Source organism: Molossus molossus, unplaced genomic scaffold, assembly GCF_014108415.1.
Source record: "Molossus molossus isolate mMolMol1 unplaced genomic scaffold, mMolMol1.p scaffold_m16_p_16, whole genome shotgun sequence".
NCBI classification, from domain to species: domain Eukaryota; kingdom Metazoa; phylum Chordata; class Mammalia; order Chiroptera; family Molossidae; genus Molossus; species Molossus molossus.
This window is the reverse complement of record NW_023425351.1, coordinates 25,985,818-26,012,182: the sequence shown is the minus strand read 5'-3', so window position 1 is coordinate 26,012,182 and position 26,365 is coordinate 25,985,818. Positions and strand designations below refer to the sequence as shown.

Here is a 26,365-nt window from a genome sequence, read left to right as displayed (position 1 = left end):
CAGATTAAAAAAATTCAGAATATCTGAAACATGATAATCCAAAAGAAAACTATAAACAGACACATTGTAATAAAACACTAAAAAGAAGAGAAAAATTTAAAAGTAGCTAGAGAAAAACAGCTTATTACATATAGGGAAACAATGATTGGAATGACTTCAGATTTCTTTGCAGAAACCATGGACCTAAAGGCACCTGAACAATATTTTTTAAAGTGTAGAAAGAAAAGACTGTCAACCCAGATTTCTACATCAAGCAGAAATATGCCTTAGGGATGTATTCTTAGATGAAGGAAAACTACAATCTTTTATTACAAGCTGATCTTTGCTAAAATAAATGCTGAAAAAGTGCAGGTTTAAGGAAAATAAAAGCAGAAAGAAATGTGAAATTATAAGAATGAAGGAAGAATAAGAAATATGGCAAATGTCTGTATAAGTATATTAGACTACTTTTTTCTTAAGTTCTTTACAATACGAATGACTACTTAAAGCAAGCATTTTAATATTTGGAGGGGTTATCAATGTTTGGAGATGTAATAAGCATAACACCTAAGCTGGGTAGTTTTAAGTTTTCCACATTACATTTAAAGTGGTAAAATATACTAAGTGGATGATGAAAAGTTAGGTATGTGTATTGCAATCTCTCAAGTAACCACTAAAAAACATATACCAAGAAAATTGTCAAAAGCCAATAGATTTAGTAGAATGGAATACTGAAAGAAAAAAAGGGAGAAAGCAGAAGAATTAAGAATAGAGATGGCAAATAAAAAACAAACCATGTACTGGTAGACCAAAATGCAACAATATAAATAATTACATTAAGCAAAAATGGCCTAAATACACAAACTAAAATAGTATATTAGATTAGATTAAAAAAAAAAAAAAAAAAAGACCAGCCCTACCCAATATGGCTCAGTAGTTGGAGTGTTGTTCTGCATACCAAAGGGTCACAGGTTCAATTTCTGGTCAAGGGCACATGACTGGTTGCAGGTTTGATCCCTGGTCCCAGTCTAGGCACATGCAGGAGGCAGCCAATTGATGTGTCTCTCTCACATCGATGTTTCTCTTTCTCACTCTTTCTCCTCCCACTTTCCTCCCTCCCTTCCACTCTCTCTAAAAATCAATGGAAAAAATATACTCAATGCGGATTAACAACAACAACAAAAGCAAAACAAACTACATACAGTATAAAGGCAACCACTTTGAGTATAATGATATAGATGAATACAAAGTAAAACCATGCATATGCATATACCATGCAAATACTAATCAAAAGAAAACCAGAGTGGCTACATTAATATTAGAGAAAGTTGATTTAGCAACAAGGACAATTTCTAGCAATGAAGAAGGGCATTACATAATAATTAGATTTGCAGGTACCTAATAATAGAGCTTCAAAATACATGAACCAAAAACAGGTTGAATTAAAAGAGAAACAAAAATCTATAGTTACATTTGAAGACTTCAATATTCCTCTCTCAATAATTGTAGAAAAATAAGATTATCAGCAAGGATATAGAAGATCTTAAGAACACTACTATTAAACTCAATTGAATTGCTATTTATAGAACAAAGTTTCTAATAAAAGCAGAATATACATTCTTTTCAGTGGCATGAGGAACAGTCACCAAAATATTCTGCTCAATATTCAGAGTTAATATATATTATATATTCGGTATGTGATATGTTATTAAAATTGAAGAACTAAACACCACATATAAACCATCTAAATTATAAAAAATGGGTAAAAGAGAAAAAGAAAAAACAGCACAGAAAATAATATGATATATAACAAACAATATAAAATAAGATAAAGATTAATAATGACTAATAATATAAATATGATTTTTTTTAAGTACACATTCTTTTAAAAAGAGACCTTAAATTCATGAATCACATTTAAATCTTTTATCCATTTTGAGTTTATTCTTGTGTATGGTGTAACTAGTTTCATATTTTTTTTGCATGTAGTTGTCCAATTTTCCCAACACTATTTATTAAAGAGGCTGTCTTTATTCCACTGTATGCTCTTGCCACTTTTGTCTAAGAAGCATGAAACACCAATTAGAAAGAACATATGTACCCCCATGTTCATAGCAGCACTATTTACAATAGCTAAGATCTGGAAACAGCCCAAGTGTCCGTCAGTAGATGGATGGATAAAAAAGCAGCGGTACATATACACAATGGAGTACTATGCAGCTGTAAGAAAGAAAGATCTCTTAGCCTTTGAGATGACGTGGAGGGACCTTAAAAGTATTATCCTAAGCTAAACAAGCCAAACAGAGAAAGACAAGTATCATATGATCTTACTTATTTGTGGAATATAATGAACATAACATTCTAAGGAATGGGGCAGTCCCAGAGATGTGGAAGTGGGGTACAGATCGACAATCACCAGAAGAAGGGTGGTGGGGGAGAGATAAACCACAGAACTTATATGCATGTATGCATTAACAATGGACATGGACAACAAAGCTGGGGACAGGGTGGGGGTGGGGGAGGGGGGAATCAGTGGGGGAAAAGGGAGAAACATCTGTAACAAAAATAAATTAATTAATAAAAAATAAATAAAAAAAATGTAAAGAGACCTTAAAGAAACAGTCAAGACATTTTCTGACTACAACGTAGTAAAACTGGAATTAAAGATGATAAACCCAAACAAAAAAAGAACCATTTCAAAATTAAAATCCACACTTTAAAGCAACCCTTAGGTCAAATAGGAACACAAAATAAAATGCAAAACATCTTGAAAATGATATTAAAAACATTGTGCTCAGAATCTTTGGAAAAAGGTAACTAATTTTTTGGATCAAAAATTACAAATGCAGACTAGTTTAAGACTATTAGCATGTATTTTACAAAAGACCACACAAATAAATGTGAAAACCTGTGCTAATTGGACTAATAATGTATACTAAAATTGACCACAGAACACAGAAAATGGAGAACATCAATATTTATGTAATAAATTGAAAACTGTTGGAAAACTATCTACATCTTGCTTGTACCTTTTGTTCTTCAAAAGTGCATACCCAGATAATTTTATAAATATAACTATTTTAATTTAAATTGGTCCACACCTTAAATGTCTGTTTAAACTCTATTTGCCCTCTGATGCATTCATAACACCTTTTAAATTTCTTATCATGGCTCACAAAGTCCTTCATGTGCTAAGGTGACCAACGCTCACGATTTGCCGCAGACTGAGGGCTATCAGTGATAAAACCGGGAAGATCATGGCAAACTGGTCATTGGGTTACCCATGCCTTAGATTGCACCCCTGAATTTAGGTCTTACCACGCTTGCCTAACTCCAGCGACCTGACATCATCACTCAGCCATACCAAGAACATTCTCACTTCACAGAATTTACATTTGTTGGTTTACAGTGCAGAGTGCTCTTTAGCAAGATATATGAATGAGCTGTTCCTTATGCCAAAAGCAGAAACGAGAATAGGATAGTACTAAAAAATGTTTACTAATGTCAGGGGAAAGGCAAAGATAAGGCATTTAAAAAACTAGATCTGTTGACCAATGGCCACAGACAAAAGAAAGAAGACACAGATATTGGAAAGGAAAAATCAAACGCCATTATTTCCAGGTGGTTTGGTTATGCAATTAAAAGAACCAGCTGAAAACAGACAGGCACAAAAATTCAGCTGAGTGTTTGTTTATAAAATCAAAATATCCAAATCATGTAGTTTTATTTTATGCAAAAATGGAATCAGACTAATGGAAGAAAATATATCATACAGCAAACCACCATCAATAAGAAAAGATATAACATTGCATTTATTTAAATATTTAAATTTAACTATTTAGTAGTAAAGTTAACTTAAAAATTCCTCTAAGAGATGTAAATGAAGACATGCATAAATAAAATAAAAGAAGATTCCAGTCAGTCTGTTCTCTTTTTTTTCTTTTTCTTTATTTTACTTTTATTTTTCATTAATTTATTTCTGTTACAGTTGTTTCTCCTTTTTTCCCCATTGACACCCTCCTCCCCATCTCCCACCCCCACCCCATCCCCAGCTTTGTTGTCCATGCCCATCGGTTATGCGTACATGCATATAAGCTCTGTGGTTCATCTCTTCCCTCCCTCATCCCCTCTTCTAAGGATTGTCAGTCTACCCTACTTCCATGTCCCTGGGTCCACCCTGTTCCTCAGACTGTTATGTTCATTATGTTCCACAAATACGTGAGATCATGTGATATTTGTCTTTCTCTGCTTGGCATGTTTTACTTAGGACAGTGGTTCTCAACTTTCTTAATGCTGCGACCCGTTCATACAGTTCCTCATGTTGTGGTGACCCCCAACCATAAAATTATTTTTGTTGCTACTACATAATTGAAATTTTTCTACTGCTATGTGATGGGTCTAGCTTCATTTTTTTGCATGTAGCTGTCCAATTTTTCCAACACCATTTATTAAATTGACAAGAACAGATACTACACTTGATCTTGTCCAAAATGCCAAGAAGCGATCCAACACCATTTATTAAAGAGTCTGTCTTTACTCCATTGTATGCCTTTGTCATCTTTGTCAAATATTGATTAAGCATAATATCTTTGGTCAATTTACGGGTTCTCTGTTCTGTTCCACTGATCTATATGCCTGTTCTTGTGCCAGTACCAGTCTGTTTTGATTCCAGTAGCTTTGTGGTATAACCTGTTATCCAGTATTGTGATCCCACCTACTTTGTGCTTCTTTTTCAAGATTGCTGTGGCCATTTGAGGTCTTTTCTGGTTCCATATGAGCTTTTGAAATATTTGTTCTAGTTATGTGAAATATGTCATTGGTATTTTTATGGGGATTGCTTTGAATCTATAAATTGCTTTGGGTAGTATGGACATTTTAATGATGTTAATTCTTCCAATCCATGAACAAGGTATGTGCTTCCACTTTTTTATATCTTCTATTTCTTTTTTCAATGTGTTGTAATTTTCTGCAAATAGGTCTTTTACTTCTTTGGCTAAGTTTCTTCCTAGGTACCTTAATTTTTTTGCCAGGATGGTAAATGGGATTTTTAAAAAAATTTCTCTTTCTGTGAGTTCATCATTGGTGAATGAGAATGCTGTCGATTTCTTGATGTTAATTTTGTATCCTGATACTTTGCCAAATACATTTATTATGTTTAGTAGATTTTTGATGGAGTCTTTAGGGTTTTCTACATATAATATTATGTCATCTGCAAATAATGACAGTTTCATTTCCTCCTTTCCAATTTGGATCCCTTTAATTTTTTCTTCATGTCTGATTGCTGTAATTAAGACTTCCAGTACTATGTTAAATAAGAGTGGCAAAAATGGGCATCCTGTCTTGTTCCTGTTCTTAAGGGTTATGTTTTTAGTTTTTGCCCATTGAGTAAGATGTTGGCTGTAGGTCTTTCATATATGGCCTTTATTACGTCGAGATATGATTTCTCTATTCCCACATTGCTGAGCATTTTTATCAGAAATGGGTGCTGGATTTTGTCAAATGCTTTTTCAGCATCTATTGATATGATCATATGATTTTTATCTTTCATTTTGTTTATGTGGTGTATCACATTTTTTGATTTGCAAATATTGTACCAGCCTTGCATCTGTGGGATGAATCCCACTTGGTCATGGTGAATAATTTTTGATGTATTGCTGGATTTGATTTGCTAGTATTTTGTTCAGGATTTTGGCATCTATGTTCATCGGGGTATTGGCTTGTAGTTTCTTTCTTTGTAGTGTCTATTTATGGTTTTGGAATTAGAATTATGCTGGCCTCATAAAACAAGTCTTCCTTCTTGAATTTTTTAGAATAGTTTGAGGAGAATGGGTGTTTGTTCTTTGAATGTTTGGTAAAACTCCCCCGTGAAGCCATCTGAGTCTGGGCTTTTGTTTGCTGGGAGAGTCTTGATTACATCTTCAATTTTCTTGGTTGTTATTGGTCTGTTCAAGTTTTCTATCTCTTCATGGTTCAGGTTTGGGAGACTATGTGTTTCTAGAAATTTGTCCATTTTGCTTAGATTGTCAAATTTGTTGCGATATAATTGTTCATAGTATTTGTTAATTATCCTTTGTATTTTTGTCATCTCATTTGTTACTTCTCTTTCATTTCTGATTTTGTGTATTTGGGCTCTCTCTCTCTGTTTCTTAATGAGTCTAGCTAAAGGTCCATCAATCTTGTTTATCTTTTTGAAAAACCAGCACTTTGTTTCATTGATCCTTTGAATTATTGTTTTGATCTCTATTTCGTTTATTTCTGCTCTGATCTTTACTATTTCCTTCCTTCTACTTGCTCTGGGGTTTTCTTTTTGTTTGCTTTCTAGTTCTTTAAGTTGTGAGTTTGGATAGTCAATTAGAAATTTTTCTTGTTTTCTGAAGTAGGCCTGTGTTGCTATGGACTTCCCTTTCAGAACTGCTTTCGCTTCATCCCATAGATTTTTTTTTGTTTTGTGTGTTCATTTTTATTGGTTTCCAGGAAGTTTTTAATTTTTCTCTTGATCTCCTTGGTAACTCACTCATTGTTTAATAACATGCTATTTAGCCTCCATGTGTTCAAATGTCTTTGCATGTTCTTGTTTCAATTGATTTCTCATTTCAAACCATTGTGATCTGAGAAGATGCTTGATATGATTTTAATATTCTTGAACTTGTAGAGATTTAGTTTGTGTCTTGATATGTGGTCTATCTTTGAGAATGTCCCATGTGCACTTGAGAAGAATGTGAATTCTGTAGTTTTGGGGTGTAATTCTCTGTAGATATCTATTAAATCCATTAAATTTAATGCTTCATTTAGAGTTTCTGTTTTCTTGTTAATTTTTTGTCTAGAGGATCTATCCAGTGATGTCAGCAGGGTGTTGAAGTCCCCTGCTATGATTGTATTGCTGTCAATTTCTCCTTTGAAGTCCTCCAGAAGATTTTTAACACATTTTGGTGCTTCTATATTGGGTGCATATATGTTTACCAAGGTTATACCTTCCTGTTGGATAGAACCTTTCAATATTATGTAGTGGCCTTCTTTGTCTCTAGTTGTGACCTTCATTTGAAATCTATTTGATCATATATGAGTATTGCTACCCCAGCTTTTTATTCCTTTCCGTTTGCTTAGAAGATTTTTTTCCATCCCTTCACTTTCAACCTATGTGAGTCTTTTGTGGTGAGGTGGGTCTCTTGTAAACGATATCTGAGTCATGCTTTTTTATCCAATCACCAACTCTGTGTCTTTTTATCAGAACATTCAATCCATTTACATTTAAGATGATTATTGATATGTACCTATTTATTGCCATTTTTGTTTAGTGTGGTTCTATTTTTATTCCTATTTCTTCTAATTACAGCAGTCCTTTTAACATTTCTTGCAGTGCTGGTTTGGTGCTAATGTATTTTCTTAGCATTTTATTTTGTCTGGGAAGCTCTTTATTTGACCTTCTATTTTGAATGATTGCCTTACTGGATAGAGTAGTCTTGGATTCAGATGCTTGTTTTTCATGACTTTGATTACTTCATGCCACTCCCTTCTGGCCTGCAGTGTTTCTTGTGAGTAGTCAGCCGAGAGCCTTATGGGGTTTTCTTTGAGGGTAACCTGTTGCTTATCTCTTGCTGCCTTTAGGATTCTCTCTTTGTTTTTAATTTTTGTGTCTAAAATTTTAATTAGTATGTGTCTTGGTATGGGCCTGTTTGGGTTCTTCTTCACTGGGGCTCTCTGTGCTATTTGAACTTGAATGTCTTCATGCTTCACCAAATTAGGGAAGTTTTCTGTCACTAATTCTTCAAGTATATTCTCTAACCCTTGTTCATTTTCTTCTTCTTTGGGGACTCCTATGATGTGAACATTATTATGTTTCCAGTTGTCCACAATTCTCTTAATCTGTCTTCCTGTTTTTTCATTTTGGTTTTCTGATTTGTTGATTTTTTTCTACTCTGTCTTCTAATTCACTGATTCCATCCTCAGTCTCCTCTACTTGTTGTTTAGTCCTTTTAATGTGTTCTTTATTTTTGCTACATCATTCTTCATTTCTTCTCAGTGGCTTTCAATTTCCAATTGGTTGATTTTCAATGTTTTTATATCCTCTAGCTTTTGCCTTGAGGCTATTAGTCTCAGTTACTTGAAGAGCCTTGGGTTCTCAGATGAATGAAAAACTCCCTCAGGTGTTCAGTGTAAGAGAATTTGTCATTGGTGGGGCAGATACTGATTGTTATTGAGCCTCAGTTTGCATTTCTTTGGCCCAGGTGGGTGGAGTTGAATCTCTGATGGAGGGGCTGCTGCTTCTCTCCAAAGTTCCGGGAAAAAGCAAGATGGCCACTGTCCTGCATGGCCTAAATTCAGCAAAACTCTGAGTGCCCTTCAAATCCTGAGTGTCCCCACACCATTTCAGTCCAGTCTGCCCTCCCTCTGCGTGAGCCCAACGTGAGTGGCTGTAGCTAATTTAGTGCTCTGTCCCAGCCCTCTGCACTGTGGAGCTGACTTAGGATTTTAACCCCAAGGGCACTGCTCACAGCTAAGACAACTGCTGTCCTTCAACTCCCAGCCCCTGTCTTGTGCCTCCACAGACCTATAAGGCTTGATTCAATGTCTCTTGGTATATGGCTCTCAAGCTGCCTTTCTGTTGCTTTTTCTGGACAATTTGTCTTTATTTTATTTGTAATTCCAGTTTGGTCCTGGGAGATTATCTGTGTAGCTTCCATTCATTCCACCACCGTTTTGGAATCCTCAGTTTGTTTTCTTAATCAGTGTAAACTTAATAAGCATACAGTAGTCTTGCTATTAACAAAATTACTTAAAAATAATTGGAACTAAATGTTTGAAATAGTCAATAAATCTGAAAAAATAGTAAAGAGAAAATGAAGTAACAGTAGTTTAAATGTATTTTAAAATGGTACAGGCACAGGAATAGACAGACACATTACGCTAAGACATTGAGTTAATACATAGGTCTGGTAGTTTACCAGATAATAAAGATAATATGTAAAAAAAAATGTGAAAAAATTATTCAATAAATGATGTAAGAAAAACTGACTCAACATAAGGGAATAAAGGCCAGTTCCTTCTATCACTTTTTATAGCAAAATAAATTTCAAATGGATATAATGCTTAAATGTAAAAAAGTTAAAGCATTAAAAAACAACTTAGATTTCTTTTTTTTTTTTTTTTTTTGGTAATAGTTCTATAAGATACAATTCACATATCATACAATTCACCCATTTAAAGTGTACAATTTAATAATTTTAGTTTATTTTCATAGTGTACAACCATTACCACAATAAATTTTAGAATATTTTCATCACCTCAAAAGAAACCCTATAACCTTTAGCAGTAATTCCTCATTTTCCTCATCACCTCCTTAATCAAGCCCTAGGCAAACTTTAATCTATTTTCTATCTCTATAGATTGGCCTATTTTGAATATTTCATATTCATGGAGTCATATAATATGTGTTCCTTAGCAACTGGCTTGTTTCACTTAGCATAATTTTTTCAAGGTTCATTCATATTGTAGCATGTTCAGTATTTCATTCTCTTTTATGGCAGGATAATATTCTATTGTATGGATATGCCACACTTATTTATCCATTCAACAGCTAATGAGTATTTAGGTTATTTTCTACATTTTAGGCTATTATAAATATTGTTGCTATGAATATTATGCATAAATTAATTATTGTGTGTGTACATATTTTCTTTTTTTGTTAATCCTCACTTGAGGATATTTTTTTCTATTGCTTTTTAGAGATTGTGAGAGGGAGACAGGAGGGAGGGAGAAGGAGAGAGAGAGAGAAGGAGAGAGAGACAAACATCAATGTGAGAGAGATGCATTGATCAGTTGCCTCCAGCACTCACTCTGAAGGGAGCCAGGGATTGAACCTGCAACCCAGATATGTGCCCTTGACTAGGAATCAAACCCATGATCCTTTGGTCAGTGGGCTGATGCTCCAACTGCTGAACCAAATTGACCAGAGCTATATTTTCATTTTTTCTTGGGCATATACCTAGGAGTGAAATTTCTGGGTTCTTCTGAGAGATCCCTGACTGTTTTACAAAGTAGCTGCCCCATTTTCAGTTCCTATTGGTAGTGCATGAGGGTTGCAATTTCTGTACATATTGCCAATGTTTATTATTATCTGTGTCTTTGATTATAGACATACTAATTGATTGGCTTTCTTTCTTTCCTTCATTTAAATACACAGTTTTGGATAGCTATTAAAAGTCAGCTTAGTGCAGTGGTTAAGAATGCAGTCTCCATGGCAAGACCATTTTGGTTTAAATTGGAGTTCTACCACTTGCCGGGATGACCTATGCTACCTCTGTATTTCATTGCCTTTGACTGCTCAGGCTGTTACAGCAACATACTACAGATGGGTGACTTAAACAATAAACATTTCTTTCTCCTTGTTTCTGGAGGTTGTGAAATCCAAGATCAAGGTGCTAGCAGATTTGTTTGTTGGTGAGAGTCCTCTTCCTGGCTTTTAGGCAGCTAGTATCTCACTGTGTACTTACATAACATCTTTTTTCAAAAAATTTACCTTTATTGTTGAAAGTACTACAGATGTCCCTCCTTGTTTATGCTTGCACAGAGGGAGAGACAGAACTCTGGTCTCTTCCTGGTCTGATAAGGACTCTAATCCCATTATGGGGGCTCCATCCTCATGACTTCCTCTAAACCTAATTGTTCAGAATTTGATTCTGGACTGCAATAAATTGGTTTCAGAGTCTGCAGCTATAATCAGAAGGTGATGGGAGTGGGGAAAGCAGTTCATATGTCCACACATGGGGGTGATGAGAAACTTTCACGACAGCCTCCCAAGGGAGAGAGGAGTGAGTGAGAGAAGGCCTCCTTCCTGCTCCGCACAGCCTCCTCTCTTCTTGTATTCCAGGGGGAGTTCCAGGGGTCCTGCCAAGGCTAAGGTACACTGTGCTTCAGCCTTGGCTGTGTGCCTGTGTGGATGTGTGTCAAGTCACCTGTGTACCCCTACAAATACAGGGAAAGCAATATTTACCAGAACCTTAATTGCACATTTTCTTTGGTAAGCATTATTTAACTGAAATATCCCTTCAGTGGTTTCCTCTGGGGAATATATTATGAACAGAAAAATGAGGGATTTTACTTTCTTTATACAATGAAGTACTAGTGTGTGTGTGTGTGTGTGTATCTATGAGCGTGAGATTGTTTTTACAACATGCACAGATTATACTATAATTTATAAAAGACTGTTAAAAATTTAGTGTATGCATCAAATCTACATGCTCATAGCAAACATAGTATTGTGAGGTAAGAAGTCAAATCGATTGAGATGTTTCTCAAAATAAAGTAATAATTGCTATTGATTTCATAATGGGGCAAATATACTTAATGCCTTTTAGGAAAGCAAAATTGGATAAGGGTGAATGGATAATTAAACAAAGTTTTCCCACTCTGTCAAATAATACACAATTAAAGTAAGGGTTTTTGAGCAAAGCTATTTCTAAATGGGAAGCTTGAAGCCATATAGCTTTATAACTGCCGAGCCGTCACTTACCTAGCCAAATACCTATGTAATTTAAATAGCCATATTTTGGGACAAAAAAAGAAAGAAAGAAAGAAAGAAAAAAATCACATGATACTCCTTCAGAGAAACCCCATAAAGAACTTTGCTAAACTGCATCTTCAAATACTATCTGGATTTTATTTATATGCAAAGATAACATTCAAAGCATTTTGCAATGGCTTAAACACCAACCCATCCAAACAGATGCTTGGCGTTCACAACTGGTCCAGTAGTACTGGTTCCTTTGGCTTTAATATCAACTCTGTTTTAATGTCTGAGTGTCTGTGAACAATCTTTAATGATAACAGCTCATGTCTAAGTACAAACTCAAAAAAATGCAGAATCCTCTCCTCCCATAATTCTATTAAATAATTGATCTTTTGGCCAACTTTACCACTTCAAGTAAATAACTTTTCATTATAGAAGTTGGGGTTGCTACACATTGAGTTCAAAGTCTTTTTCTCCTTTCATGACCCAAAGTCACCTTCTCATCAGACTGATAAGACATTGGCAAAGGAAGAGAAATGCAAGTATCTGAGGTAAAATTACCTGTTCTCAAATCAATAAAACTATCCACACCAGAAATCCTTAAACTGTGACTCTGGGAGTTCATGTCTCCAGAGCCTTAATGTGTGGCCTGTTCACGCTGCAATGTTGACTCAGCAGCACATTCTGTGGAACTGCAGAGTGTTCCTAGGACAAAAAGTGCAGTAGAAGACAGTTCATATCTATAATCATTGTCATGATGACTTCTGGGAAGAATGAACAAAAGACAGATACAATTTCTTCTTCTGTTGAGTCATACGGACTACCAGAAAGCAAAACTTTCCTTTCCTTTATTTTGACATGGAAAATATAGAAAGTTAACTTTTGAGGGAAATAGATTACATCATGATTTAAAAATGTAAAAATTGAGAGCTTAGAGGAAGAATAGGTAAAATAAAAGTGAGGGATGGTGTGATGGTTAATTTTATGTGTCAACTAGACTGGGCAAAGGGATGACCAGATAGCTGGTAAACCACTCTTTCTGGGTGTGTCTGTGAAGATGTTTCTGGAAGAGATCAGCATGGAAGATGCACCTTCACCAATGTGGGCAAGCATCACTCAATCTCTTAAGACCTGAATAGAATACAAAGGCTGAGAAAGGGGAAATTTGCTCTCTCTCCTTGGGCTGGAATGTCCCTTTTCTCCTGCCTTTGGACTTTAGAGCTCCTTGTTCTACTATCTATGGATGCTGGGACTTTCACCGGCTGCTCCCAGTCCTCAGACTTCTGGCCCATGACCAGGAGTTACACCATCAGCTCCCTGGATTCACCAACTTACACACAGATTTTGGGACTTTACGGCCTCCATCACCATGTGAGCCAGTTCCCACAATAAACATTTTCATTTATCTATCTATCTATCTATCTATCTATCTATCTATCTATCATCTATCTATCATCTATCTATCATCTATCATCTATCTATTTATCTATCTATCATCTATCTATTTATCTATCTATCTATCTATCTATCTATCTATCTATCTATCTATCATCTATCATCTATATAATCATCTATATCATCTCCAAATATGTCCTATTAGTTTTGTTCCCCTGGAGAACCCTAATACAGAAGGTTAGCAAAAGAATATTTGATTTCTTTCTTCTTCCTCAATTGGAGATAACATTAATAATATTTACATTTATACAATTAAGAAAATTTTTTTTATGTTGAAAGAAGGCACTAGAAATATTTCTTCATGAGAAAGGAGGAGAAACAATCTCCTTATGGCTTCATGTGATTCTGCTCAGTACATCCTTATTTAGTTATATAGTGTTATCCTCTCAAAAATAGGATTTTCTTTTTCTTCTTAGTGAGCCATATTTGCAAATGTCCTCCTAGCCTCGGGTTGTTCTCCTCACTCAGGCAGAGTAAATATGTAGACGCTTGTCTCTCAGGTCCACTTGCCTTTCTTCCCCCTCTCACTCTCTTGAGTCTTGTCACCCAAGATCTCCTATGACGTGTCTCCACATGTATCAACCTCTGACATTTACCAAGTTCTCTGCTACCTCCTGGAGCTCATACTGTTTCTACTGACCACATTTCAATACCATTTTATTATGTCCATGTGTGAGCAGGGGAGGAGTTTTTTAAGATAAAATATTTAAATTACTCCAAGCCTTTATTAATCAAATTCCAGGTACTTTTCAGAGATCATGCTGCATATCATACTTTCATAGCCTGATAATTTCAGTTAAATTTATATAAGTTTAATGTCAAAAATATGTTTCAAAGCATAATTTCTTAATGGCTGCATTCTATTCTATTTTATAGAATTGCTTTAAAGTATGTAACTACTTTTGTTTTGCTAGATATTTGGATTAGTAAACATTTTCTTTATAATTAATCATGTTATGATGAACATAAGTTGAAAAATCATTATTTATATTATTTTCCTTAAGATAATTATAAATGGAATTGCTATGTAAAATAAGAACACTAAATAATATCTTGTTACCTTTACTTAACTTCATGTCTGTGAGCAAAATCAAGGAAAGATGTGATCTACCCATATTATGATCCAATACAAAATCAAGGTTCACCTAAGTTCTCACTATGACAATATTTGTCCCAAAGAGCTTTTCAAAACAAACAAACAAACAAACAAACAAACAAACAAACAAAAAACAAAAACAAAAAAAAAGAACTACAGTTTTCCAAAATGTTGTCTGGCAATATACTAGGATCCAAATGTACTTTTAAACACAGTTGGCATAGAAGGTCCCACCAGGAACAAAAGTTAAAATGTCCAGAAATAAACCAGCACTCATAAAATAAATTACACAATCTCGAAGGCCCAGCAGTGTGAACTCTATGCAGAGATACACTAAACAAATTAAAAATAATAACTATTTATGGGATTAAATCCCCTTGTCTTTTATTTTGTCTCCCAATATTTGTCTCCAGCTGTCAAAAAATAGAAAGTAAGTAAATTAAGCCTATAATTTCAGATCTGAGAAATTAACTGGCACACCCAAGATCCTATTAATTATTGAGAATAAGTAGTTATAGTTAATTTCTCAAGTTTCTCAGAATTCTTACACAGCAATCTGCTGAAAATGATGTCTGGCTGGGATATTTCCCTTAGAGAGGTGAAGTAGAAATGATACAAGCCCAAATACAAAAACTGACATTATTTCTCAACTTTTCTTTCCTACTTGTTCTGTTGGCAGTTGACTTTGAGGTTATCCTGAGAAACAGAGAGCTATTTTCATACTACTTTAAGTTTGAAATAAATGTTCGCAGAAGAGGTGTAAGGTTCTGAAATGCTTTGATGATGTATCAAAGGCTTTTGACTCCATTTTAATCTAGAATATACAATACCTCCTGGATCTATGTCAAAATGAGTTTCTGACTCTACATTCCAGAAGAATGGTATATTGAAAAGTTGAAAAGAAAATTGTTAAAATGGCTATGAATATATAAAAATTATTTGTGTTATACATTGGATACCTTTTCTTGCTGGTTAAAAACCTGCATTTGATCCAGTTGAAATGCTGTGTTCAAAGAAATTAAAAGTCTCTAGATCTTTAAAAAAATATATAAATCTTTTATTCCTGTAATCTAAAATATTTTCACAGTCATGGGTCATATTTACTTTTATAAAAATCAGCCTAGATTTTATTTAACTTTAGTCTGGGAGAATTATATCTTTAATCAGATTACTCATTGGATTGAAAAGGAGGCATATTTTAATCTATTATACATAGGTCTAGTTGTGTATGTGTGTGTGTATTTAGGCATATTGACTTATAAGAACCAGAAAAATTGTTCAGGGAATAAAATAGAATAAGACTTATGGTAAAAATAACTGATATTAATAAATAGAAATAAATTAATTCTGGTCATCTTCAACATAGTTCTTTCACTCAAAATATTAATTGAACATTTTATATGCTAAAGACACTTTTTTACACAGAGAATAGTTAAATTAAATTGAAATTTCCTTCAGTTCCAAAATTTCATGACATTAGCCTTTTTTATAAAATAGTAGGTATTAATATTTTTAAAGTTTTTCAATGGTTAGTTTACACAATTTTCAAAGACTATAGGAAATAGTCACATTATAAGAAGAGTATTAGAAATGTTAGAATTTTCTAGATATTGAAACATTTCCCAAAGATTTCCCTTACCTGGTTATGTTTCCTGACTAAATTATATTTGCCACAAAAAATACTGGAAAATAATATTTATTACAATAACACAATATAACATAATAATAAAGCAAATCCACAGCAATAAAAGTCAATATGTAATAACAGGGAAATTAATTCATCTTTTCTATTCTGGAATGGTTGGCATTTAAAGACCACCAAGCTAAATGGAGAAAGTGGGTAAAGTTATTTTATTGAAATTCTGAAAGGGAATTCTAAAAATGTGAAACAAAAGTTTTGGAATTTAGTTGTTATATATACAAGTAATTTTTATTTTAATATTGGGGTCTGGTTAGAGGAACAAAGGTTTGGGGGGGGCTAATGGAAATGTGCGCACATTATGCATCTAGTGGTGGTAAGTGAAGGGTGGTATGGGACCTGGGTTAATCTGCTACTTACTTGCCTTAGGAACCAAGGACTCACTGAATGAATGTAAGAGATTTGGGGAAAATTGTAGCCCTTTGGTATTGGAACTAGGACTCTCCAGCAAAGGGACAGGTGGCTACTACAGGGTCAGTAGGGCTGGCAGGAGTAGGGTGAAGATAGGGTATTCCATGGGGAGACAATGGCCCTATAAAAGAATGATATTCTCCCTACTGTATGACAAACCAGAAACACATATGACCATATACTAGTGATTATCAGTGGGGAATAAAGGCTTTCAGTCACTCAAATGTCTTTCTTAAAATATTGTTCCATGCAGAACACATTCCAAATTCCTTAGGAGCCATTGTGGCTGTTAATCAAGGACTGTGACAAATGAGAATCCTCAACAGCAGCAAACTCAAAGAAGAGGCATCCCAGGCTGGAAAAACAGCTGAGCAGGAGGAGGGGATGGGAAGAATAGAGTTGAGACAAATCACAGGAGCAGCAAAGAAAGAGGAAAGAATGGCTGTGGCTGAATGAGGTAGAACCCAGTTGTTGAGCAAGACCAGCAAGGGTGATGGGACAGCGGGCCACCCATGGCATAAGCAGGAAGAAACCTTTGTCATAATGGCAACAGTACTACAGAAACTGCTCAGTCAGTTCCCATACTGGCTTAAGGTCAAGCAATTGTAATATGTTTTTTATCTATCTGCCTATCTATCTATTATCTATCTATCTATCTATCTATCTATCTATCTATCTATCCATCCATCCATCCATTATCTATCTATCTATCTATCTAATCTATCATCTATCTATCCATCTATCTATCATCTATCTATCTATCTATCTATCATCTATCATCATCATCTATCCATCCATCTATTGTCATCATTATCATCATCATCATCATCATTATCATCATCATCATCATTATCATCTGTCTCCTAGTAATTCTGCTTCTGAATGAGACATCCTTCCTAGGATGCTCTCCTTTTGACATATTAAATGACTTCTAGGTGTCCTGAGACACTAGGTGCTCTGTCTATCCATGGTTTGAATAGACTTGGTGCCTGGATGTTTTCCTGTCCCTGTCCCATTTCCTAAGGGTCAACTCAGTTGCTGCTTCCATAGCCTGCCTTAAGTTCCTTCATTTCAGTTTGCTTTAGAGCGATTGCTTCAGTCTTCTAGGACACTGCCTATATAGTACTGTTAAAGTATACTGTAACGTCTCTTCACTAGATGCAGAAGAACAGGAACTTGCTCTTTCAATTGAATTCTAGGAGAGTTTCTGGCATCCTATAGACATCCAATAAATTTTTACATAAATCTAATTGAATTGTGTTTTATTTTCTTAGTTAGATCTAAGTAAATTTATAATATATAATTATCTCACATATGCAAACAAAATCAATCTATGTATTCTTCTCTGTTCATTGTAATGACATCTTTAATTAGTATTTATGAAGCTGAAAGTATTATAATAAATAAATCTTTTATTCATTTATACAATTAGTATTTATTAATCGTCTAATATATTTCCAAGTTCTGAGATTATAGCACTGAATTCTTTATGCTCATGAAACATATCCTAGTGGAACACCAGAAGACCTAGTGATATCTTTAAAAATCAGTTTGTTGCCCTGGCCGGTTTTGCTTAGTGGTTAGAGCATCGTCCTGCGGTCCAGAGAGACCCGGGTTTGGTTCCCGCAAAGGGCACGTACTTCGGTTGCGGTTTGTCCCCGGCCCTGGTTGGGTTGTGTGGGTGACAGCCACTCAATGTGTCCCTTCACGTCGATGTTTCTCTCTCTCTCTCTCTTTCTCTTTCTCCCTCCCACTCTATCTGAACAACAATGTCCTCGGGTGAGGATAAAAAAAAAAAATCAGTTTGTTAAAAATGTGGCTTCCTCTAAAAATAAACCTCCTTACTTGTTGCAGACTGGATACATATTCTGCTATATGGAGTAGAAATATTATCCTGCCTCTATTAGTTGTCAGTGTGACTGCTTGATTCAACACCTACCTTGATAGCAAGAATTCTATTGCCTCCTCCTCGCCCTGGGTTTTCCTTGAATCCAAAAGTTATATACATCCCCAAATAAAAAATGAGGTAATAATGGGCTTTCATATCAAATTCAGGCTAGTGCTGCAGTCTATCAGTCTATTGTTCTTGCTGACACCTGGTGTCACTTTCAGAGACTGGCCCTACCTGGTCTGACAATGCTGGCACTCTCTGGTTTGACACTGTCATGTAAGATTTCTTCCTTTTTTCCTTTCTCTCTCGATTAAATTCAGACAAAGGTGTCCCATGATTAAATTCCTTAAATCCAACCTCAAAATGTTTAACTCTTTTGTCTCTCTTCCCCTACACCACCACCACCCACCAAGTTTCCAAGGTAGCAACTGGCTCCGGAGCAATGAGTAAATATCTGTCTCTCAGAGACTGAGATTCTCTCTCATTTCCCATCCCCCAAAATTCAGAACCTAAGGCTTGGGAATTTAAATCCTTAAAAACACAGAATCTCATGTACATCTATCTATTCCCAGGTCAGTGAGACTTTTAACTGTTGCCCTGGAGGAGGTCCCTTGGTGACTTCATAAGTCCTTATGCCAATACTTCTGGAATAACCTATTTTTTCTTTCTTTTTTTCTTTATTGCTTTTAGAGAGAGGGGAAGAGAGAGGGAAAGAGAGATAGAAATATTAATGAGAAAGAAAATTGATTGGCCCCCTCCTGCATTCCCCCCACTGGGGATCCACAACCTGGATCCCCACACCTTGGCATGTGCCCTGACTGGGAATCGAACCAGCGACCTCTTGGTGCATGGGGTTGATGATCAACCACTGAGCCACACTGGCAGGGTAACTTATTTTTTCTTAATGTATAGTGACTCAACTTTGTAAAGGGCTTCCATACCTGTGCCATGGGATACTCCATTGACTTGTTCATATCTAAATTTAGAAGACATCATAGATTAATAGTAATTAATATGCTACTTTTTTGCCTTAATTTCATTTGTTCCAGTTTTATGAGATTTTGTTATTTTACAGTGTACTCAATCTGATCTCTCCAAAATTTGCTTAAAAAAGAATTGTCCACATCCACCCTTAGAACAGGTTTCAGGCCACTTCATACTCTAAAGGCCCCACGTTGGCCTGAGAGTCACGAGGCAAATGATTACATTGGCCACATCCTTGTCTTCCTTTGATTACACCACACTGACCCTCCTGGCACCACTGATCAGTCTGGTTTCATGGCCACCCCAACCACAAACCAACTCTCACATTTCACTCCAGTTTGGATTTTCTGACTGATGACACAGTTTCTGTTGACCCTGCACGTATTCTGTAACTGTGTTTGGGGGGGGGGGGAGGACGGGCATGGGAAAAATCAGTTCCTGGCACAGTCCACTGGAAAATTATCCCTTTAAGAAACAAACTGACAATTTCTCTCTGGTGTTTTCCTGTTTCCCCACTGAGAAGTGTTTCTCGTTAGCATACTTAGGCTAAGAAACAAAAGTCCATGCTTCAAAAAAATCTTCCTTCAAATCACTGCTTTTCCTTATGAAAAGCCATTTGGTCATTCTTAGTCTTCAGTGCTACTCTGCCCAGGATCTGTGGGTAATGCTTTTGTCGGCTTTGCTCGACATTACAGAATAAGCCTTCTCTATCCAAAGTGGTAGAATCAGGAGTAGATAATAGGCTTTTGCTTGCAAGAAACGGATGTAAATGGAAAGCACACAGAAATGTTAAAAAGAAGTACATTGATTAGGACTCAAGAATTGACCGAGTCAGAGTCAGAAATGATTTAGCCTAAGACTTAAATTCTGCGCCCAGACCATTGCAAGACATTGAGGGAGAAAAATTTAAACAACAGACAATATGAGGACTATGAGGCCAGAGAACCAAGAAAAGATGAACTTAAAATGGAAAACAAAACTCCTATGGAAGACCTTGCCATGGATTTATAGTTTCAGAGGGGACAATTATACTGGAAAAAAAAAAGCTAATATTTATTTATCATTTACTATAGGACAGTCCACCATCTCTAATCATCTTGGAAACTTTTAAAAGGTTATTACTATTTACAATTATTTTTTAAGGTGAAGACTATTTTACTGAGGAATGTTCAGTAATTTGCCTAAGGCTACAATGCTGGTAAATGGCTGAACCAGAATTCAGACTTGGATATAAGGTAAACAATTTGTTAGAAAGTCAGTCTGAGATACAGCCATATCAAATACATTAGAGCATCACAAAATAATATATAATAAACAATTAGGCACATATGTGTTATTAAAATGGACATTTATTTTAAATTATGTATAATTTTTAATAATTTAATTTTATATTACTTAAATGTAATTATTTAAACAAAGCAATAATGAGACTACTTAACAGTGGCAATTAGTAGTAGGGCTTATTAAAAAAATCATAGGTGTGAGAAAAATATAAATTTTAATACTTTATTATACCCATAATATAGTAGGATATTTCTATTATTTCTATTTTCTCTGTCAAAAGTATTTATCTGAACTGCCTGCTACCTCTAGTCCATTTCCTTCTCTTTTATGTAGTGGTAAATTAAATACAGTAAAAAATAAAATGCATGTTGACTTCTAGCTTTATTCTTATCAAGCCCATATCAGACTGATTCCTGGTGTCCTTCCAATGTGATAACATCAAGCTAAATCTCCTCTCAACAAAATCATTTGAGCATGGAATACTCTGGGTTCAACTTCACAGCAGAAGCAGTAGAGTGTAAACTTGCATAAAATTAGTTTCAGATCTAAAAAATGTTTATTCACTTTGTATCTACATTCTGTTTGGTAGACCAGCTGTTTGTTGATCAGGTCCCTTGTGTCTACAAATATATCATAGAGGCTCTCCATATCTAAAATGTCCATCATTTGGAAGCTCTGGGAGGCACACTGAATGTCTTCCTAAATTAGAACTTTCTTTTTTGGGGAATGTTTTTTAAATTATACAGATAATTTAAACTTGTGAAATTGAATCTAGAGGTTTAGAAAAGAGATTGAGGAAGTCTGATTTACTTTGTCCTTTGCTGCTGATAATTTTTTGACTTCTAAAGCAATCTTTTTTTCTCAAAACAAAATATTTCTTCCTATTTGGCAGGGGGATTAATTTATTACCAAATATTTTTTTTATCAGTCTCTGAATCTATACATTACATGACATTAAATTTTATGAATTCATTAACACACTTCAGTTTCTAGAAATGTATTTTTCACACTTACATTTTTTTAAATTTCTTTTTTCTTTTGTTTTTTAATCCTCACCCGAAGACATTTTCCCATATTTTGTTCAGATAGAGTGGGAGGGAGAGAGAGAGAGAGGAGAAACATCAACGTGAAAGGGACACACTGAATAGCTGCCACCCACACAACCTAACCAGGGCCGGGGACAAACTGCAACTGAGGTACATGCCCTTAGCGGGAACCGAACCTGGGTCTCTCTGGACCACAGGCCGACGATCTAACCGTTGAGCCATACCAGCCAGGGCCACACTTACATTTTTTAAAAACCTCATCTAAGTTGCTGCTTACTTAGCATTACCTGCTTGTCATAAACTGGGATTCATGTAAATTTCCCACATTCGCACAGATCAAAATACTCAAAGTTGTGCCTTAGATGAAAGGCACACCTTGGTTGACTTAATTAGTTACAAGCATGAATTGCATTTTTCTGTTCTCTGAGAAACTTGGCCCTTCCCCATCAGGTTCTAAGAAAGGACTTAAAGCAATTATTTGCCAAAGAAAATCCAAAGTCATTAAGTGAGCATCTGTGGCTCTTTCTGATCAATTTCTACCATATTCTTCCAACTTTGACTCCTTCTTTTTCCCATCATGTTCATAGAATTGACTTCACTCAAAATAACTTTTGTTTCTGGTGTTTGTGCCTTTCCTGATGTCTTCTTCCTGGAAGCTCTCTGATCATCTACATCATTTTAATATTACCTTTTTCAAGTACGGCTCAACTCTCAGCCCTTTAATGCTATCTTCCTGTCATCTTGGCAAATGATTCTGAGCCTCTACTGTACTTTCCACCCGTCTGTGGCACTTTCTCCAGTGTGCCATTATCTCTCTCACTTAGTGGGAAACTTTTGAAGATAGAGACCGTGATGCATTCATTTCAACAGAGCCCATGGGGCCCTGAAATATATATGCTCAAGCGGTATTGTCAGAAAAACTAATTCCAATCCACTTCCTCATTCATTTTGGTTCTTACAAATAAGATGTTAGAAAAACAGCACAGACATTATTGTGTTGTAAGAACTGCTCTTCAGCCTTTACGGAGATGACTAAATGACAATTGATCATTTTTTTCTAGCATCTCTCTGAGTCCCCCTATTATTGGCACAAGGTTTCCACTTTAAGTTGTTCTCTTTCTAGCAACTGCACTGGGTCCTCAATTCCATTCATGCTTGAATTCATTCAGTCTGATTTGTACTGCTTATCTTTGCTCTTAGCTTCTTTTTTCTCATCTACTGTCCTTCCTGTGGAGACTACTTACATCATGAGCACATTCAGAGTGGCTTCTTGCAGTCCATTTGTGCCTCCTCTTTAGTGACACTAGCAAATTCTGCCCTTCAGGCAGTGACCTCATTAGATGCATCCTTATGTCCTTCTTGGTGACTTACAGTGCTCAGTAGTTAATACAGTTATTTGTGGTTGAAAAAATAATGGAAAGATGATTTACAGTTCATTCTTCACAGCCCTATGCATTAGATTAATCATTTTCTACCTGAGATATAAAAAGTTTTCTTTTCCTCTTTCTTCTCTATGTTGCTACATATTACCTTTACCCTAGTCAAATCAGATTATCTTGATCTCCTTGAATAGACACTTTCATTGACCACGTTTGTGTTCACTCCAAGCAATGAAATACTATAGCAGTATATAGACAATCCTTCATTATAGTTAAACCTTATGGACCTTCAAGTCAGCTGGGCCTGGATTCGAATTCTAACTTTATCTCTTATGTCATCACTTTGTGTTATTTTCTTGAATAATTTACTTAGAATTTTTATTCTTGTTTCCTTATCATCAACTGAGGATGAAAATAAGATCCACCTGTTAGCATTCTGAGAAATGATTGCAACAACATATGTAAAACAGCTCATACTTTGCCTTGAACATATTAAGAATCTAATAAATCAGCAATTTTCAACCTTTTTCATCTCATGGCACACATAAACTTATTACTAACATTTTGCAGCACACAAAAAAATATATTCTATTTTTTGCTGATCTGACAAAAAAAAGACACAATCTTGATTCATTCACACAGGACACATATTGTTATATTGGCTATTATCATTTTTTTACTTGACAATCTAAGGAAAAACAGGTCAATGCCATGGAATAAATAATCAGGTATTGCACGTTTTAAAAATTCTGTGGCACACTGGTTGAAAATTGCCGCAATAAATGATAGTCATTATTAGTGATGGTTGTTCCAGAGGATTTTCCATCCTATTAAGTGAGATAATCTAAATATCCCTGAGAAAAAGTAGCCCACAAATACCCCCTTGGGATAATAAAAATGTCCACGAGGACAGAGTAAGATATAAGAAAATGGTTCATGTTCTTTCCATTAGCATCTTTTTTTTTTTTAATCCTCACCCAAAGACATTTTTGCATTTATTTTCAGATAGAGTGGGAGGGAGAGAGGGAGGAAAAGAGAGAGAAACATCAACATGAGAGAGACACATCAACTGGTTGCCACCCACACAACCCCAACCGGAGCCAGGGACAAACTGCAACCCAGGTACATGCCCTTAGTGGGAACCGAACTTGGGTCTCTCTGGTCCGCGGGCTGACGCTCTAACTATTGAGTATAACTAGCCTGAGCTCCTTTAGCATCTTGACCACTTTTTTGTGTCCTTCATTTATCTAGAATGAGAACTTGGTAATTTATCAATCCATCAAAGTCCAGGAAAGATAACAAGAGAAACCAGTAACAGGTTACTGATTACCTCCATCCATTTACTTTTTACATTTATGATCATTGTAGAAAATTCTTGAGTGCTAAGTATCTAAATCTAGAGTTGTCTTTTTAGTCTACATTTCAACTGAAGACAAGGATCTATACACCATCTACTTTAGTGTCAAAAATTCTTGTCTAAAGTCTGTAAAAAGCGAATTACTTTAGAGGTCATTACTGGAATTTCTTAGCCGTTTAAAAGCAGCTGGATTAAATTTATTGCTTTTGTTTTGAAAGCCAATTGCTTTTCTTTGTTGAAATTCTACATAGGTGGCTTCACAGGCACTTGTTGTATAGAGGATTTAATTTTCATCCCCAAAGCTATTGATTATTATCTCTTGTATTTTCAGTGCAACGTATGATCTCCAAATTGCAACTAGCCAAACACTCGCAAAAATCAAGTAGGTACATAACAATGACCTTGATTTAGAAATACAAGGAATTGGTTTTGATTCAGCATCTAACTATAATCTTTAGGGGCAGCATGCTTTCACCTTGAATTTTTGGCTGCCTTTGATTCAAAGCTTGACAGTAAATAACCTTGTCTGATTCAGTCCAAGTTCTCTGCGCAGTGGTTACTGTGACTTGTTTGCCTCTGTCTCATGTTGAGCATTATTCACAAATCTGGTATGATTCATTACTTAGGTTATAGAGAAGGCATTTGCATTCCACTCTAAGGCTGTCACCATTAAGCCCACAGAGGAAAAAAAGTAAAAGACTTCCAGTAATTGGGTGGAGAAAGGTGTGGGTCTGAGACCTTCCTTAACTATTCTAAAAGAAGTCATTTGAGTGGAATGAACTCATGTCGAGGGCTAGGAGGGTTGGGGCCTTAATTTTAATTTTAAGGGGATTTACACCACATTCTTCCTTCTTCACAAAACAGTGGCAGCAATGAGGGCATCACCTGCCAACATTAGCTGATGTAAAACAGACTTGAAGAACTCCCTGCATTGTCTGCGCTAAAACACACATTCATTATACACACTCCCGTTGTGATGAAGGATCTGATTTTCCTGTAAATGTCAGCCAAAGCCTGGTTTGTTTTTTTCTCCATCAAGATTTCAAAGGTTACTCAAAAACAATGTTTCACAGAAATTATAAAGAGACGGAGGTTTTCCTAATGAGAATCTGATCTCTGTGACTTGCTTTTTATTATAGTGTTCTTATAAGCAGACGTCTATTGACTCACCCTTCAATAGTTAACCTCTGAAGTCAGCATTGTAAACTAACACCAATTTGTGGCTGGCAAAATATGATTTCCAAGGCCAGTTACTTTAAGAAACACAAGCTATCTTTTTTTTTTTTAAAGCTGACAAGGAGCACCACAAACCATAATCGGATGTGCAGCACTATTCTTGCATTTAAAATATCCATGTACCATTTCATAGCTAATTAATTCTTCAAATAACAAGGAATTGTAGCAGATGATGGCTATTGTGTTTTGATACTATTTCGATAGGAGAATGTGAAGCTTTGGGGACAAAGACTTTCTTTTGTAAACCCAGGGAAATTCATTAACCCATTCAACGATTATTTATTGTTTTTGCTTTGTTTGTGTTCAATTATGCTGTACATGACTATGTGAATAAAAATGACAAGATGAATTGGTATAGGATTATTTTTTAATAAATTCTACTAGAGATCAATTGGCTTGTGAACAATGGTGGTTGTATCCTTTATAACATGGGAGCTGAGGAGGGGAGTCTAAAGGGTGGAAGGTAGAGAAATATTAACCCATAGGCAATGTTTTGGGAAAGTACCCAAATGTGGATATTTCAGAATAGTGTAAATGGGATTGTCTCTGTCATTAGAATGAGATAAATATGAGTAAAAATAACATGTTCTCTGCCCTCCCAGTATTCCCCAACAGGATTTCTTGAACACAAAGATTGTTCCCTCCTCTACTTTTGGTTCTTTGTGTTGCTCTACCTGAAATGTGGTTTCTTCCATTCGACCCAGCTAGTGTATGTCATTTTTGTTGCACTAGCTAATGTTCTAGCTTCTACTTGAAGTCTAACCAGATTGTTTCACCTCTCATTAGTTTTGGCTGCCTCTGAATGCTTAGAATGCTGGTCAGCACCAGTGATGCCAGCACTGAACCTGATCTGTTCGTCTCTCCCACCAGGAAAGAGTGATCTCAAGAGTTCAGGAAGTGAGACTGTTAGATGTGTATTTCCTCTCTGTGTCTTCTCTACCTCCCGCTGCGAGCATGGTGAAGTCATAATAGAAATAAGAATTAGAAGACACTTGATTGCCTTGTTAAACTAAACATTTTTTTTTTCCAATTAGGGGTTGCC

General features: G+C 35.6%; 1 pseudogene; it reads right to left on the bottom strand.

The window, feature by feature from the left end:
- Positions 1–4,370: 4,370 nt before the first annotated feature.
- LOC118631934 lies at positions 4,371–4,484 on the bottom strand (annotated as a pseudogene).
- Between the last annotated feature and the right edge of the window lie 21,881 nt (positions 4,485–26,365).